Genomic DNA, 18,810 nt, shown 5'->3' on the forward strand with positions numbered 1-18,810 from the left:
ACACAGGCTAGGAGGTAACTTGCTAACAGAGATCCTGTAGCCCTATCCTGAATGGAGTGAGGTGCACATTCCAGCCTCCACTTCTTTCATTGTCTATGGGACTACCGAGTATAGAGCTTGGCTAGTGCCATAGACGATGAAGGGGGCAGAGCATGTGCGCCATTCACAATGGGGCTGCGGATACCCGATCACGGGATTATAAAGCCCCGATATCAGATTTGTTGGTGGTCCCAACGGTCAGCAAGTTATTCCCTATACTATGCATAGGGTATACTTTTTTTTTTTTTTTGGGGTGGGGGGAATAACTGGTCACTATCACCAGGGGGTGAAGACTGCAATCCATAAGAAATATGTGCAATCACTGTAGTTGGAGAACTTCCTAAATGCGGTGGTGGTGGTGGCAGGACTGGCAGAGCCGGGCAGCGAAGATGGCATTTGGAAAGGTGAAAGGCATCTGCGGCAGTAACCCTGCGCTGCTGCATTCAGGTGATGTGGTCGGGATCTCTCATGGCTACAAGCACTGACACATCTTTATAATATCTCGTTTTCCAGCCCCCGCCGGTCACTAATTGCCTCCTGCCTGCTTGATATCGAGCCAAGAAGCGGATCTATAATCAGCCGTCACTTTCATGCAAATAAGATTTAATACCAGCTAAACAGCTTGTTCCAAAAATGATTTTACTGTTCTAAAAATACCTAATTCCCTGCAGATAACGCACTTCCCCGATCATTAGCCACAAGGTCGTGTATTCTTATAGCACTGGAAAAGGTTTATTAGGACAGGACGGACTATGGGGGGGGGGGGGGGGGGGGGGGGGAGTCCTAAATAAAATGCCTGATCTGTGAAAGTCGGCTCATAAAGACTTTATAATCTAAAAATAACATTCGCTTCATCGGGTCTGTTCCATCTCCAGCATTTCCTGTTGGGGAGAGGAAGTGGGCTGGAGCCCGTATCATTTCCTGGATGTAACCTAAACATCAGAGCGACTTGCTGGGGACCAGGCTTTATCCTTTCCTGCCCCGCACAGCAGAGCGGCTGCTTAGCAAGCAGGCAGACGGGGTTACACCATAGTGATGACAGGCATGGACCGGGGATTGGGAAACCAGCCCTGATCACAATCCTGGATGATGACCATCACCTCACTCCCCGCTCCTCTCCTTGTCCTAAGAAGGCTGCAGTGGCCTCAATATTTTGTGATCTGAATAAAATATATATATATATATATATATATTTTTTTTTTTAATCACATTGATAAACTTTAAAGATCCCATTCCAATATGTAATAGGTATAATATTAGCAAATACCTCCAAATAGAAATGTAGCATAGTTTTTCTGATAAACTGTGTCACTTACCCTGTGTTCAGGGCATTACAGTTAGGTATCAATGGTTATGACCACTATACCAAGGATACCTAAGGTTCTGCCATGCCCTGTACATGGGGTAAGCGACATAACGAATCAGAAGAACTATGCTACATTTCTAATTGGAGGTATTTGCTAATATTATTATTATTACACCTACCAGGTATTGGGATAGGATCTTGGAGATGGGAATAGACCTTTTTTTTAAGGTTGTTTTAACATAGTGAAAGTGCAGAAGATTGTCCACTGCATACTGGCTTGCGGAAAAGCTGCGTTTGAGATGATGCGGAGCATCAATCGGTGAAAATTTTACCTAAAAAGTGTGGCTTCCTCTGCACCACCTTCATAATGATATCCAAAGCACCTCTGCAGCAGGTCCGCAGTAACTATGGCAAGTTATCCTGATACAGGATTCTTACCTGTGTCTACTGTTTTTTTTTTTTTTTTTATCCAACATAACCTGCTTAGTGCGACTGTCGGATCTGGGGCTTCAGATGCATTGCTTGAAGAATTTTTTATTTTTAAGTTTTTTTTGTAATGTCTACAGTCATCATGTAATATGTACAGCAATTGAGAAGGCAGGGACAGTACAAAAAAAATGTTTGCACTATCCCTGCCTTCTCTATTGCTGTATCAATGGTACACAATGACTGCAGACAGTGCAAAAAGGCATTAAAAAAATAATTTTTTTTTGCATTCTCTTTACCTGTGGCTGCAGGACTCTCTGAGTAGCCGTTAATTCTGCTGGACCCTCTGAGCAGATATTAATTCTGCAGGATCCCCCTTGGGCAGCCATTAATGCTGCAGGATCCCCCTTGGGCAGCCATTAATGCTGCAGGATCCCCCTTGGGCAGCCATTAATGCTGCAGGATCCCCCTTGGGCAGCCATCATGCTGCAGGATCCCCCTGGGCAGCCATCATTCTGCAGGATCCCCCTGGGCAGCCACTATTCTGCAGAACCCTGCGTGTGAGGTTTGTATAAGGGACTACCGAGGACCACCAGCTTTTTGCAGAAGGATCATGCACCCATGGATTGGTGGTTTGTATATCAGATAATGCAACAGCCATGGACAATCTTGGACCCAGGCCACACCTCCAGATGTAGCCCATTGCCTGACATTGTATTCTCCCCTAGAAGCAATGATTTTTAGGAGGGAATATGGCGGTAAGTAGCATGCCTACAGATGGGTCATATTCAACCGATTGCTGCCATACAGATTTTGTGTGTGTGGCCTTATAGGTAATTATGGCTGGCGGGTCTCCTGACACAAGCGTGGCAGCTGCATAGAAATGTATACAGCTGTCGTTCTCGGGGCAGCCGCCAGCCAGTCCGAGCATTGCAATGCATTCGTCGCCCATGTTATACGGCCATCTGACTGCGTCCTTAGACTGTCAGAAGGAGCTCACTGATGGATTCTTAATTAACCCATTCTGCAACCAACATTAGACCGTGCAACATGGTGGCGATAGTAGGCAACATTTCTAATGCAACCAATTGCAAAAATTATTATATGTGGCTTAAAGTAATAAAATTAAAGCCCTGATTTTTTTTTTTTTTTTGTGGCTATCCGATAATCCGAAACATTAAACAATTACAGGAATTTTCCAACTAATATCCCTAAAAGTTCTTCCTTGTTTTCCCCAAAACCCCTGACGATGGCTTTCCCTGCCTTCCCGAATCTCCAAATATACAAGAATGACCCTGCGAGGTTTTTAAGTATTTAAGGTAAAAAGAAAAATGTAATAATGGAGTGTCACACTTCATTACTATTCATTACTTTCCGGGGGAAGATCTGCTATGTCAGGCTGCAAGAAGAGGCTTTTTCATGTTTCATCTTGCGTCTGCTGCCCAAGCAAGGAATAGTAGAAAATTGAAAGATTTTGGCGTCCCAGCATTAAATAGTTTATATTTAATCTCTTGACATTAACGAAATGACCTGAAAATAGTAGATAAGAACTTCACAAATTGTAGGAGCGAGCTCCCGGGGTTATATCCAATGCACAGTATGTACGGTCCAAGCACAATCCTGGCGGAAGGAGTCTATCAGATTGGTCTTAGGGGGAGATATTCGAGGAACAGAGGATGACCGGGGAGCAAATGGCGGCCAACCAGAATCCAAGGGTCGTTTTACTATATCATACTGGAAAAATAAGGTATTCTGTACTCCACAACATCGGAGCGTATTGTGCACATTTATTGGACTATTCTTTCCTCTAGAAACTAATGTTGGTGCTTCTTGGGCAGAACTTGTTCAGGGATATGGCATCAGATGGACAATATCTGATGCCCTTTTCATGTTTGTCAACATTCATGTGATATCAAAGGGCAGACCTTCTAGACCTGTGTAAGAGTAGGCCAATCTCAGATCTTCCTGGAAAGCCAATGTTTCTTTGTCTTGGGGCTGAGCATTGGCATCTATATGCACATTCAAGAAGTCTGTTTAAAAAAAAAAAAAAAAAAAAAGTGGGCATAGGTCTGAATTTCTTTTATGCATGCTGCACTGCAGCAGCCTCCACGTGACCATGTTATTAATTTTAACATGCAAATAACCTGTTTCCACATGCACTAAGTGATTGAGCCTGGTGCTGTGGCTGTGCCTGGTACTGTTGCTGTGCCTGGTGCTGTAGCTTAGTTCCATTCAAGTCTGTGGGCAGTAACAGACACAGATCCAGGCTGAGCACTTTGGTATTTTTAAATTCTTGTCTTCAACCCATGCTCCGCTGGAGTAAGGTGCGCCTAATTTTTATTTTTTTTTTTACATGTTTTTGTATCAGAAATTGAAATCTATGTAGGCAATGAGCTGGGGTATATTTCAGCTACAATGTATGCCAGTTTTCTCTTATATAGGTAGGCAATATCCACCTTTGCCAAGCTGCTTCGACTTGCTTGAGAAGTCCCAAAATCTATTACAAAGACCACGTAAGACAATTTTTTTGACGTCAAGGAGGATAATAAATCCTCCACCCTTGCGTCTTTGTAAAATAAGGAAGGGGACATGATGCTTCCTGGGATGGGGAGGCTCATTTAGACCCCCATGATCAAACATTGATGCCCTTTTATAAATATAAAGTCCTTTATACACAATATGTAAAATCAATTTTGGGGGGGTCGGCTTACCATCAGTGTATGGGGGCTACCCCAAGACAGATAAGAATTGGTGGTTGGAATTAATTCTGGCAGCATCTCTCTTGTTGACAACACAGGAGGACCACTCGCCTATCAATGTTTGATTCTGGAAACTGCCTATAACCCTGTATACAGCGCCTGCAGATGGTGAAATCTCTCTCCTTATGAATTCACTGGACTTGGTAAGACAAAAATATGAAAGTGGACTAGTCTTCATTAATTTGTAAGCACTAGCCAAGAGGTCAGAGACTTTCAGCTGTCGGGGGCATGCTGGGATATGTAGTTTCACATCGGCTGGAGTGCTGCAGGCTGCTATCCCCTACACTACGCTATACTAAGGCAGGGACTGAATGACGACGAGTCCTGTGATACACGAGCTTGCTACCCATAGAAATGCACCAATTCTCAAAAATGGGATAAACGAGTAACATCTAAGTACATTTAAAGGGATATAGATAAATTAAAGGGGCTCTTGCAGCATAAACTAAGCCACTGGCGGCAGAGTCAGGAGAGGGCCCCTGTGCAGGAATAGTAGATGGGCCCTTTGTGTCCAATAGCTCATCATAATGCACAATTCAGCCTGCTTTGGAGGTGGTAGTGACCCCCTTATCTGTTGGGTCCCCATGCCCCTGAGCTAAGCACATATCCCCTATAAAATTGCACCTTTTAGTGTTCTAATTGCTGCTTCTTTTCTGCAGAAACTAACTGCTAGGTGCATCCTGGGTGTGGCCAAGAGGCTCAGGTAATAAATCTCACTAATCGGTGCATCCTGGGTGTGGCCAAGAGGCTCGGTGCAGCGTTCCACCCACTGACTTTGCATGTCCCTGCCTTTCCTACCGGTGATTGACAGTGCTTGCTTGTCTTTGATTTTTCTACAGTCTTCGCTCCAGGCAATCAGTGCTGCCAATCACCAGTGAGGGAGGCGGGGGCATGCATAATCAGTGGGCAGAAAGGTGCACTGAGCCTCTTGGCCACACCCAGGATGCACCGACCACCTAATTAACATATTTGATCAAACTTCAGTTTCTGACGAATGGTGGTAGCAATTAGAACATGTAAAGGTGCGGTTTATATAGGGGCTGTATCCCCTCTAAGGCTGTGTGCTTAGTTTATATGGTCAGTTTGGCATCACAGACTTCATTCAAGGCCACGTTCACACGTTCAGTATTTGGTCAGTATTTTACATCAGTATTTGTAAGCCAAAACCAGGAGCAGGTCAATAATTCAGAGTTTCTGTTATACTTTTCCTCTGATTGTTCCACTCCTTGTTTTGGCTTACAAATACTGATGTAAAATACTGACCAAATACTGAAGGTGGTCTGAAGGGAAAGAGTTAAACAACTGAAATCGCATGTGATCCCTGTGCTATGGCTGATTGTAATGTGACTACAAAGACTCGCACCACGCCATCGCTGTAGCCTGATGCACCATGAAAACCATTTTTCCAGCACGGATTCCATACTGGCTTTGTTGTCCCGTCTTATTCATTAGGAATGATACATGTCATTCGTTTTCTTTACTGACATTACTCACATGTGATCATCCCAAGCAGACGATACCTGCTCACATTGGAATATGACGCTCCTTTATCCCACGTTCTCTATGGAACAGGAAACAGGAAAACATTCCTGGGCATTAAGTGCTTTTGAAACTTCCAAATTACCCATCACCTTTCCTATAGTTTCCTGTTTTGGCAGGTGCAGCATGTAACACACAGGAAGTCTGATCGATGGAGATGACGTGACATCATAATATTACCCCATGTGTATACTGCAGATATATACACAATTATTGCAACAGAGAAGCTTCCAATAGGTGATTGTTATGGGAATAGTTATTATATGGCCAAAGTATAGTATTGCTAATGTGAGATTTTAAGGCCACGTGCACACATTCAGTATTTGGCCAGTATTTTACATCAGTATTTGTAAGTCAAAACCAGGAGTGGGTGATAAATGCAGAATTGGTGACTTGTTTCTATTATACCTTTTCTCTGATTGTTCTCACCTGGTTTTGGCTCCCACTCCCGAGAAAAAATACTGACCAAATACTGATAGTGGGGCCGTGGCCTTAGGGTTCACTCACATCTGAGTATAAAATCGGCAAGTGCAAGGTGAGAAAAAAATCATGCGTGTTCCGTGTGAGTTTTACGCACCCATCTCATAGGAAACCCAGTAAATTCACAGCATAAACCATCAGAACAGAATAGATATACAGTACAGACCAAAAGTTTGGACACACCTTCTCATTTAAAGATTTTTCTGTATTTTCATGACTTTGAAAATTGTACATTCACACTGAAGGCATCAAAACTATGAATTAACACATGTGGAATTATATACTTAACAAAAAAGTGTGAAACAACTGAAAATATGTCTTATATTCTAGGTTCTTCAAAGTAGCCACCTTTTGCTTTGATGACTGCTTTGCACACTCTTGGCATTCTCTTGATGAGCTTCAAGAGGTAGTCACCGGAAATGGTCTTCCAACAATCTTGAAGGAGTTCCCAGAGATGCTTAGCACTTGTTGGCCCTTTTGCCTTCACTCTGCGGTCCAGCTCACCCCAAACCATCTCGATTGGGTTCAGGTCTGGTGACTGTGGAGGCCAGGTCATCTGGCGTAGCACCCCATCACTCTCCTTCTTGGTCAAATAGCCCTTACACAGTCTGGAGGTCTGTTTGGGGTCATTGTCCTGTTGAAAAATAAATGATGGTTCAACTAAACGCAAACCGGATGGAATAGCATGCCGCTGCAAGATGCTGTGGTAGCCATGCTGGTTCAGTATGCCTTCAATTTTGAATAAATCCCCAACAGTGTCACCAGCAAAGCACCCCCACACCATCACACCTCCTCCTCCATGCTTCACGGTGGGAACCAGGCATGTAGAGTCCATCCGTTCACCTTTTCTGCGTCGCACAAAGACACGGTGGTTGGAACCAAAGATCTCAAATTTGGACTCATCAGACCAAAGCACAGATTTCCACTGGTCTAATGTCCATTCCTTGTGTTCTTTAGCCCAAACAAGTCTTCTGCTTGTTGCCTGTCCTTAGCAGTGGTTTCCTAGCAGCTATTTTACCATGAAGGCCTGCTGCACAAAGTCTCCTCTTAACAGTTGTTGTAGAGATGTGTCTGCTGCTAGAACTCTGTGTGGCATTGACCTGGTCTCTAATCTGAGCTGCTGTTAACCTGCGATTTCTGAGGCTGGTGACTCGGATAAACTTATTCTCAGAAGCAGAGGTGACTCTTGGTCTTCCTTTCCTGGGGCGGTCCTCATGTGAGCCAGTTTCTTTGTAGCGCTTGATGGTTTTTGCAACTGCACTTGGGGACACATTCAAAGTTTTCCTAATTTTTTGGACTGACTGACCTTCACTTCTTAAAGTAATGATGGGCACTCATTTTTCTTTACTTAGCTGCTTTTTTCTTGCCATAATACAAATTCTAACAGTCTATTCAGTAGGACTATCAGCTGTGTATCCACCAGACTTCTGCACAACACAACTGATGGTCCCAACCCCATTTATAAGGCAAGAAATCCCACTTATTAAACCTGACAGGGCACACCTGTGAAGTGAAAACCATTTCCGGTGACTACCTCTTGAAGCTCATCAAGAGAATGCCAAGAGTGTGCAAAGCAGTCATCAAAGCAAAAGGTGGCTACTTTGAAGAACCTAGAATATAAGACATTTTCAGTTGTTTCACACTTTTTTGTTAAGTATATAATTCCACATGTGTTAATTCATAGTTTTGATGCCTTCAGTGTGAATGTACAATTTTCAAAGTCATGAAAATACAGAAAAATATTTAAATGAGGTGTGTCCAAACTTTTGGTCTGTACTGTATACATAGAATAGATATAAAAATGTCATTGAGATATATACTGTAATTAGTGCAGTTTGTGTGTAGTTTACTTTACATGTATTTAGCTATTAATTAAATAATTTAAATAAAAGAAAAAAATGGCGTGGGGTCCCCCTTATTTTTTATTAACCAGCTGAGGGAAAGCAGACAGCTGAGAGTTGATCTTAATAGTCTGGGAAGGGGGCAATAAACATGGAGCTTCCCAGCCCATTAATATAATCTCACAGCTGTCTATTTAGCCTTGACTGGTTATTTAAAAGGGGGGACTCAAAAAAAATGATGTGGGGTCCCCTTTAGTTTTAATAACCAGCAAAGGCTAGGCAGGCAGCTGCGGGCTGATATTAATAGGCTGGGAAGGGGCCTTGAATATTGGCCCCATCCTTGACTAATAACACCAGCCCTCAGCCACCCCAAAAATGGCGCATCCATTAAATGTGTCAATTCTGGCGCTTAGCCTCAGCACTCCCTGCTTGCCATGATGCGTTGGCAAGCGGTGTAGTGGTTTTGGGGTTGATGTCAGCTTTGTATTGGCAGTTGACATCAAGCCCAAGGGTTAGTAATGGAGAGGTGCCTATAAGACTCCCCAATAGCTAACCCCGTAAATTTAAAGCAAAAAAACACACAGAGAAAAGTCTTTTATTTGTACAAAGCACTCCTCGACCGTCTTTTACCCATTTATTACATTTAAAACATCAAATATTCCAAAGGGGTCCGCCATAAATCCACCCCACGACGATCCCCAACTCTACTATATCCGGATGGTGTGTTGAGCGGTGACATCAGTAATGCAACTGCTCAGCACGCCAGCTGTAAAATACTGAGTAGCGTGAGAACGCGGCTGCATTGACGAGCGGAGATGTCACTAAGGTGACCGGAGTTCATAGCCGATGAACTCCAGTCACCATTTTTTTTCTTTTCCAGAGTCGAGTTTAAAGCATTGTGCCAATTCTGTGTTTAAAATAGTTCTCTACCACTGGGATCTTTTTTTTTTTTTTTTTTTTTTTTTTTTTTTTTACAATTGAGTTTCATTAAAACCTTTGTACTTCCTTGCGCATTCAACTTTGATGTGATCATAAAGAAAGGGAACTCAGAAAAAAGACAGATAATAGTATTACAAACTCTCCAATCAGATGTTAAAGTGAGCCAACTGACCGATTCTCAGTTAACTCATTCCCTGGTCAACCAGCAAAAGCAGTGCAACCAATGTCGCTATTGAAGGCAAACAGTACTAAATTCTTAATGAAACAAAAACACATTTTGGCCTGAAATACAATAGTTTAAATAAAAGAAATAAATAAAATTGTTCCAAAAGTTGGATCACAGGATAACTATCACAGGATTGATTATGCTGATACTTTGTAACAATCTCTTAGCTGTGAGGTGTACCAGATTAGCATTGGTTTCCAGGGTGCCAAGCAGAGACCCCCTCCCCCATGGCATTTATAGAGCACAGTGGCCTCATAGGAAACCCCATTAATGATCATATAAGAAATCATGCCATTCCCTATCACTCTATACTGATGGGCACTTTTCAATAAATCTTAACCCATTCATTAAACTCTGCACTACAGAAGGTTTAGGGGGTCAGCCATAAGAAGGAAATGCAGAAGATTCAGGATTTTTAGGAGGTCGCTGAACCTTCATAGTAGACTCAACCAAACTTCAAGCTCTTAACTCTTTCCTGTTTCCTGGACTGTTTCCTGCTTTACAGCTGAAGATGCAAGACATTTTAACACCTCGTGGCATCCCTAACATCCTCCACACATACCGCAAATGGCACCTTTCTAGGACTTTGTGGAATATTCTTCTCTGCCTTAAAGAGGCCATAATGGGAGAAGGTTCCACTTTTGGGGACAACAGCTCAATATTGCGGAGCATTTACATGATCCAGTGCAGATAAAACATGAATGTTTCAATTACTTATACGATACATTATCTACATATGGTCAATAGTAATAATATCCAAAATGTCTAAAAATTCTTCTAACCAATAGAACATATTACGATTGGGTAGAAACAATATTATAACTATTCCGCATGCTAAATCACTAGGTATGTTGCAGATATTACATGTCTGGTTATGGTCATATTTCTGGATTTAGCTACAGAATGATATAATAGCCTACATATTATCAGCAGGGTTGGACTGGCCCACCAGAGAACGGGAGAATCCTCTGGTGGGCCCTGGCTTCTCCTTCAGGAGAGTTCATAGTGTAAACCTTGCAGCTGCTATGGGGTTCTTGAGTGGAGGAGAAAGGTGGGCCCACAGAATCAAATACTCTGGTGGGCCCAATGTTTTTCAGTCTGACACTGATCAGTATATGTTTGGATGTCCTACAGTGGTGCCAAGAGAAAACCCCAATAGTCATGCAACAGGAGACATTTTCCTTAGAGAGTTGGGTTCAAATAGCTCATTTTTAATAAACCCATTAGGGAATTCTAAGTTAAAGCAAAAATCCCATGCACCGCTCCTCAGCCTCCTGGCTTCTTGCTTGCCTCTTGATTGACACTTTGGACCAGCGCCATGGTTGGCCACTGGTCCAAATTGTGAGCTCTCTAATGCTGCAAGCAGAGGGGCACTGGAGGCGGCTTCATCCAGATTCCGAGCAGCGCTTGCAAACTGTATAGCAAAGAGTTTGTCAGCGCTGCCCTCCTTGCCTGGGAGACCAGCCACCTCTGATAGTTTGCAGCGGTGGCCGGTTACCTAAACGATTAACAATAAACTATAGAATTAAAAATCCCTTTGTTTTTGAGAATGTCGAGGATTTTAAGTAAGTGGTAAATTGCAGAGTTTTTTGTTTTTATAAGCACTTTGCAATTTTTCCCAATTAAGAAGATGATTTTAACACCTTTAAAAGGGTTATTCCCATCAATAAAAGTTAAGTCAAAGGATACCTGATAATTTGCAGATAGGTGCCGAGACCGCCACTAATCCTGAAAAATGGGGCTCTAAAATGCCCCTGTCAGTAATGGAGCATTGGCCACTCATTCGTACTACAGATCCATTTATTCTCTGTAGAACTGCGAGAGATCAGTGATCAATTATCTCCAGTCGTTCCCTAGAGAATGAATGGAGCAGAGGTCCATGAGTGGCCAGCGGCCCATCACCAGATACCCGTTCTCTGGGTAGGTGGAGTTCCTAACGATTAGACCAGCACCAGTCAGCAAGTTAGCATCTATCCTTTTCATAGGTGATAACATTTAATGATTGGAATAATATTTTAAAGGTTCATGCTCAAGACCGTAATTTTGGTCCGAGTGTGTTCTGACAAAACATCGGATCACACTAAGACCAATGTTATTCCATGGGGTTGTGCATATGTCTGACTTTTTCCTCGGACAGAGGAAAAAAATCGCATCATGCTTGCGTTGGATCCAATTGTCGGATTGCAAGTCTACAAGTCCATTGAAATCAGTGGACTGAACTCGGATGACATCTGAGTGCAGACGGATTTCCAGGGATAAAGTGAATGGAGAAGATTGAGACATTTTTTTTCCATCTTCTCCTCATCTGGTCACACTCTGATCTCACACTCTGATCTCACACTCTGATCTCACACTGTGATCTCACACTGTGATCTCACACTCTGATCTCACTCTGATCTCACTCTGATCAGAGTGTGATTAGCATAATCGTCCCGATACTCTCAGATAAGAGAAAATACGCTGGCTTGACCCGAGCCTAATAGAGTGTACTCCTTCATTCAGGATCACTAGCCTGAAATGAGCCACATGGCTTTGAAGAACGTCTCTTCCACTGGAGGATTCGGCACAAACCATTACAATGGGCGCCCTATAATACTTCTGCAGGTGTATTGAGCACTGTGGGGTCCCTTAGCAGAACACCTAGTAATCAGTTTGTCAGTGGGAAACCCTAAAAATGGATTCACCAAAGTGGAGAACACAATTATTTTTTATAACAGTACAAGCCAAAGATCACTAATATGCTCCTCAAAAAGTCCAATCACCTTCAATGCCTCTTTGCCCTGGCTGAAGAGGTTGTCTCGGATTTGGAAAAAAAATTGCAGCTTTCTTCCAAAGGTCTGTTCTGCTGTATTTTAAAATATGCTTCCAAAAATCTATGTCCTTGTTGTACCCAGTAACTTCATGGTTAATCGCCTTTTCTTCATTGTCAAGTTCCTGCCCAAACAATGACCATTGTCCTGCACGGAGACTTTCCTGGATGATGAATTGTAGTGAACATACCTGTCCTAACAATGATCCTACTGCTTGTGATGATCACAGTATTAGTCACTATATAGAGTAATACCGCACATTGCAGTGTACTATTACTGTCCTGTGTATTACTACTAATAGTATTACTATTCATGTAGCATAAGAAGGGTTAATCCATGGGGAGAAGAAAAAGGGTGAACTGCCCAATAGTCTACTAAATCCAATAAAAAACATCACATTAGGAAAAAGCTCAAAGTTCCTGATACCTCAACAGCTACAGACCCAAAAACACAAGGTATGAGCACCAGTGCGGGGCACTATATGGCGGTATTTCCAGAACTGTATAGTATTTCCAAGTAGGAATTCTGTTATTTTTTTTGTGGTACATTTTTTGGATACTGCTTGGAACTCCTATTTGTGGAATGTCTGGATGTATGATTTGCACTTGAAAACTATTTGATAGTTTTGCATGGGACTGTAAATTAAGCACTATATAGTGGTTTTCTCTGGGATCTGCTTGGGACTATTACTTGAACCCTGTATGGTGGTTTTCTATGATTTCTCCAAGGGATTATTACTTCAGCACTATATAGTGGTTACCTAAGGCATCTGCATGGCACTATTACTTGAGCACTGTTTGGTGGTTTTCTTTGGGTTCTGCATGGGACTATTACTTGTGTGCTGTACACTGGTTTTCTCTGGTTCGGCTTGGGACTATTATTTGAGCACTTGATGGTAGTTTTAATTGGATTCTACAGTATATTGTTGCTTGGGCATTGTATTGTGCTTTTAGTTGGTTATTTCTTTTGTAGACCTGCAGTTGTTATTGTATCAGTGTAGTAAATTTCCCATCTTTTACCAGTAGCGAAGCCATTTTTTTCTTTTATTCTTCTCCTTCCCTACAGAGAGCACAAGCCACATCATGTACTTTACTGCCCTGTGTGTGCATATGCGCATCTATCTATCTATCTATCTATCTATCTATCTATCTATCTATCTATCTATCTCATATCTATATATCTCTATTATCTACAGTGGTGTGAAAAAGTGTTTGCCCCCTTCCTGATTTCTTATTCTTTTGCATGTTTCTCACACTTAAATGTTTCAGATCACAAAACAAATGTAAATATTAGACAAAGATAACACAAGTAACCACAAAATGCAGTTTTTAAATGATGGTCTTTATTATTAAGGGGAAAAGAAATCCAAACCTACAGGGTCCTGTGTGAAACAGTGATTGCCCCCCTCCCTCCTTAAAACATAAATTATCTGTGGGTTATTATATCTTTGGGAAACTGAGTTCAATTTCCCTAGCCACACACAGGCCTGATTACTGCCACGCCTGTTCTCAATCAAGAAATAACTTAAATAGGACCTGCCTGACAAAGAAAAGTAGACCTAAAGATCCTCAAAAGCTAGACATCATTCTGTGATCCAAAGAAATTCAGGAACAAATTAGAAACAAAGTAATTGAGATCTATCAGTCTGAAAAGGTTATAAAGCCATTTCTAAAGCTTTAGGACTCCAGCGAACCACAGTGAGAGCCATTATCCACAGATGGAAAAAACATGGGGCAGTGGTGAACCTTCCCACGAGTGTCCAGCCAACCAAAATTACCCCAATAGTGCAACGACGACTCATCCAAAAGTTCACAAAAGACCCCACAGCAACATCCAAAGAACTGCAGGCCTCAGTTGCCTCAGTTAAGGTCAGAGTTCATGACTCCACCATAAGAAAGAATCTGGGCAAAAATGGCATGCATGGCAGAGTTCCAAGACTAAAACCACTGCTGAGCAAAAAGAACATAAAGGCTCGTCTCAGTTTTACCAGAAAACATCTTGATGATCGCCAAGACTTTTGGGAGAATGCTCTGTGGACTGACGGGACAAAAGTTGAACTTTTTGGAAGGCTACATCTCGCGTAGAAGTAACACAGCATTTCAAAAAAGGAACTTCATGCCAACAGTAAAATATGGTGGTGATAGTGTGATGGTCTGCGGCTGTTTTGCTGCTTCAGGACCTGGAAGACTTGCTGTGGTAAATGGAACCATGAATTTTGCTGTCTGCCAAAAGATCCTGAAGGAGAATATCCAGCCATCTGTTTGTGACTTCAAGCTGAAGTGCACTTGGGTTATGCAGCAGGACAATGATCCAAAACACACCAGCAAGTCCACCTCTGAATGGCTTAAGAAAAACAAAATTAAGACTTTGAAGTGGCCTAGCCAAAGTCCTGACCTTAATCCGATTGAGATGCTGTGTCATGACCTTTATAAAGGTTGTCCACCACTATAGAACATGCCCCCCATCGATGTAAATGGTGGAAATAAGATTTTTAACAAATACCTTGCATTGTCAATCTTGCCTGTGAGCCACACAGTATCATTGACTGATCACAGGCACCATGTGATCCCGGCTCCAGCTGGTTCCAACATCTGCTGATGTCACGTCAAGTTCCGACTGCAGCCGAGCTTGACACAGTAACGCGCTCCTCGCTGATTGATGAACTGTGGTTGGGGTTTCCCCGCGCGTTACGGCCCAGCATCCACTCCTCGCTTCCCCTCTCCTGCATTCATTGGGAAAGCACGCTGTGGATGCTGGGCCATGATGCGCAGGGAAACCCCACCCACAACTCATTAATCAGGGGGGTGCGCATCACTGGGCCACGCCCGGCTGCAGCCAGAACTTGACATGACATCATTGGATGATGGAGCCGGCTTCAGCCGGGGGTCACGTGATGCCTGTGAGCGGTCAGCAATAGCGCCGCTCACACAGGCAAGATTGACAGTGCAAGATATTTGCTAAAAATCTTATTTCCACCATTTACATTGATGGGGGGCATGTTCTATAGTAGTGGACAACTTCTTTAAAAAGGTGGATCATGCTCGGAAACCCTCCAATGTGGCTGAATTACAACAATTCTGCAAAAATGAGTGGCCAAAATTCCTCCAGAGCGTTGTAAAAGACTCATTGGCAGTTATCGCAAACACTTGATTGCAGTTGCTGCTGCTAAGGGTGGCCCAACCAGTTATTGGGTTTAGGGGGGCAATCATTTTTCATACAGGGCCCTGTAGGTTTGGATTTCTTTTTCCCTTAATAATAAAGACCTTCATTTAAAAACTGCATTTTGTGTTTACTCCATCTCCTAATATATATATATACACAGCTCTGGCAAAAATTAAGAGACCACTGCACAGTTTTCTAAAAATCACCATCTCTACATGTCTGACAGCCATTCCATTCCAGGTCAGTTGAATTACAACCAAAGTCCACCTCATTCTACTTAATGTGCTTCTGATTAGGTGATCACCTGAACCAAATCTTATGTAACGAGGGAAAGTATAAAAAACACTGCTGTGGTCTTCACAATCCTCTTGCAATAGGACAAGCTGGATGGCAAAACAAGTGCTAGGAATAGCACAAAACTAATTTGAATGAAAAAATTAGCTTTTAACCATGCCAAAGGAGTTGAAAAGAAAAGTCTTGAGTGAGGAAAAGAAGGGCTCAATTCTTGCTTTACTAGCAGAGGGATACAGTGAGCGTCATGTTGCCTCCATCCTTAAAATTTCGAAGATGGCAGTCCATTACAACAAGGTCATTGTGGACAACAAAGCTACAGACTGGCAGAGGGCGAAAGTGACTCTCCACTGACCGGGATGACTGTCATTTTATTCGAATGTCACTCCGCAGGATGACATCAAGTGACCTACAAAAGGAATGGCAAATGGCAGCTGGGGTGAAGAGCACGGCAAGAACAGTTGGTAACAGGCTCCTATAGGCCTCAAGTCATGTAAAGCTAAAAAAAAGCCTTTCCTCAATGAGAAGCAAAGGAGAGCCAGGCTGAAATTTGCCAAAGACCATAAGGATTGGCGCATAGAGGACTGGAGTAAGGTAATCTTCTCTGATGAGTCTAATTTTCAGCTTTGCCCAACACCTGGTCGTCTAATGGTTAGACGGAGAACTGGAGAGACATACAAGCCACAGTGTCTTGCACCCACTGTGAAATTTGGTGGAGGATCGGTGATGATCTGGGGATGCTTCAGCAAGGCTGGAATTGGGCAGGTTAATCTTTGCGAAGGACGTATGAATCAAGCCGCATACAAGGTTATCCTTGAAAAACACTTGCTTCCTTCTGCTCAGGCAATGTTCCTCAACTCTGAAGACTGTTTTTCCAGCAGCACTATGCCCCATGCCACACAACTAGGTCAATTAATATGTGGATGAAGGAGCACCACATCAAGACCCTGTCATGGCCAGCCCAGTCTCCAGACCTGAACCCCATTGAAAACCTCTGGAAAGTAATCAAGAGGAAGATGGATAGTCACAAGCCATCAAACAAAGAAGAACTGCTTACATTTTTGTGCCAGGAGTGGCATAAGGTCACCCAAAAGCAGTGTGAAAGACTGGTGGAAAGCATGCCAAGACGCATGAAAGCTGGGATTAACCATCATGGTTATTCCACCAAATATTTGATTTCTGAACTCTTCCTGAGTTAAAACATGAGTATTGTTGTTTCTAAATAAATAAGAGCTTGTTTTCTTTGCATTATTTGAGGTCTGAAAGCACTGCTTCTTTTTTTATTATTTTGACAATTTCTAATTTGCTGAAAATAAATACAAAATTTTTAGCTTTGAATTTTGGAGACATGTTGTCAGTAGTTTATAGAATAAAACAACAATGTGCATTGTACTCAAAAATAAACCTATAAAGAGAAAAATCTGAGAAAATGAAAATTTTGCAGTGGTCTCTTCATTTTTGCCAGAGCTATATATATATATATATATATATATATATATTACAGACCAAAAGTTTGGACACACCTTCTCATTTAAAGATTTTTCTGTATTTTCGTGACTTTAAAAATTGTACATTCACACTGAAGGCATCAAAACTATGAATTAACACATGTGGAATTATATACTTAACAAAAAAGTGTGAAAAAACTGAAAATATGTCTTATATTCTAGTTCTTCAAAGTAGCCACCTTTTGCTTTGATGACTGCTTTGCACACTCTTGGCATTCTCTTGATGAGCTTCAAGAGGTAGTCACCGGAAATGGTCTTCCAACAATCTTGAAGGAGTTCCCAGAGATGCTTAGCACTTGTTGGCCCTTTTGCCTTCACTCTGCGTCCAGCTCACCCCAAACCATCTCGATTGGGTTCAGGTCTGGTGACTGTGGAGGCCAGGTCATCTGGCGTAGCACCCCATCACTCCCCTTCTTGGTCAAATAGCCCTTACACAGCCTGGAGGTGTGTTTGGGGTCATTGTCCTGTTGAAAAATAAATGATGGTCCAACTAAACGCAAACCGGATGGAATAGCATGCCGCTGCAAGATGCTGTGGTAGCCATGCTGGTTCAGTATGCCTTCAATTTTGAATAAATCCCCAACAGTGTCACCAGTAAAGTACCCCCACACCATCACACCTCCTCCTCCATGCTTCATGGTGGGAACCAGGCATGTAGAGTCCATCCATTCACCTTTTCTGCGTCGCACAAAGACATGGAGGTTGGAACCAAAGATCTCAAATTTGGACTCATCAGACCAAAGCACAGATTTCCATTGGTCTAATGTCCATTCCTTGTGTTCTTTAGCCCAAACAAGTCACTTCTGCTTGTTGCCTGTCCTTAGTGGTTTCCTAGCAGCTATTTTACCATGAAGGCCTGCTGCACAAAGTCTCCTCTTAACAGTTGTTGAAGAGATGTGTCTGCTGCTAGAAGTCTGTGTGGCATTGACCTGGTCTCTAATCTGAGCTGCTGTTAACCTGCGATTTCTGAGGCTGGTGACTCGGATAAACTTATCCTCAGAAGCAGAGGTGACTCTTGGTCTTCCTTTTCTGGGGCGGTCCTCATGTGAGCCAGTTTCTTTGTAGCGCTTGATGGTTTTTGTAACTGCACTTGGGCACACTTTCAAAGTTTTCCCAATTTTTTGGACTGACTGACCTTCATTTCTTAAAGTAATGATGGCCACTCGTTTTTCTTTACTTAGCTGCTTTTTTCTTGCCATAATACAAATTCTAACAGTCTATTCAGCAGGACTATCAGCTGTGTATCCACCAGACTTCTGCACAACACAACTGATGATCCCAACCTCATTTATAAGGCAAGAAATCCCACTTATTAAACCTGACAGGGCACACCTGTGAAGTGAAAACCATTTCCAGTGACTACCTCTTGAAGCTCATCAAGAGAATGCCAAGAGTGTGCAAAGCAGTCATCAAAGCAAAAGGTGGCTACTTTGAAGAACCTAGAATATAAGACATATTTTCAGTTGTTTCACACTTTTTTGTTA

This window comes from Phyllobates terribilis, unplaced genomic scaffold, assembly GCF_046119375.1.
Source record: "Phyllobates terribilis strain yellow unplaced genomic scaffold, ASM4611937v1 Scaffold_8__6_contigs__length_399053987, whole genome shotgun sequence".
Classification (NCBI taxonomy): Eukaryota; Metazoa; Chordata; class Amphibia; order Anura; family Dendrobatidae; genus Phyllobates; species Phyllobates terribilis.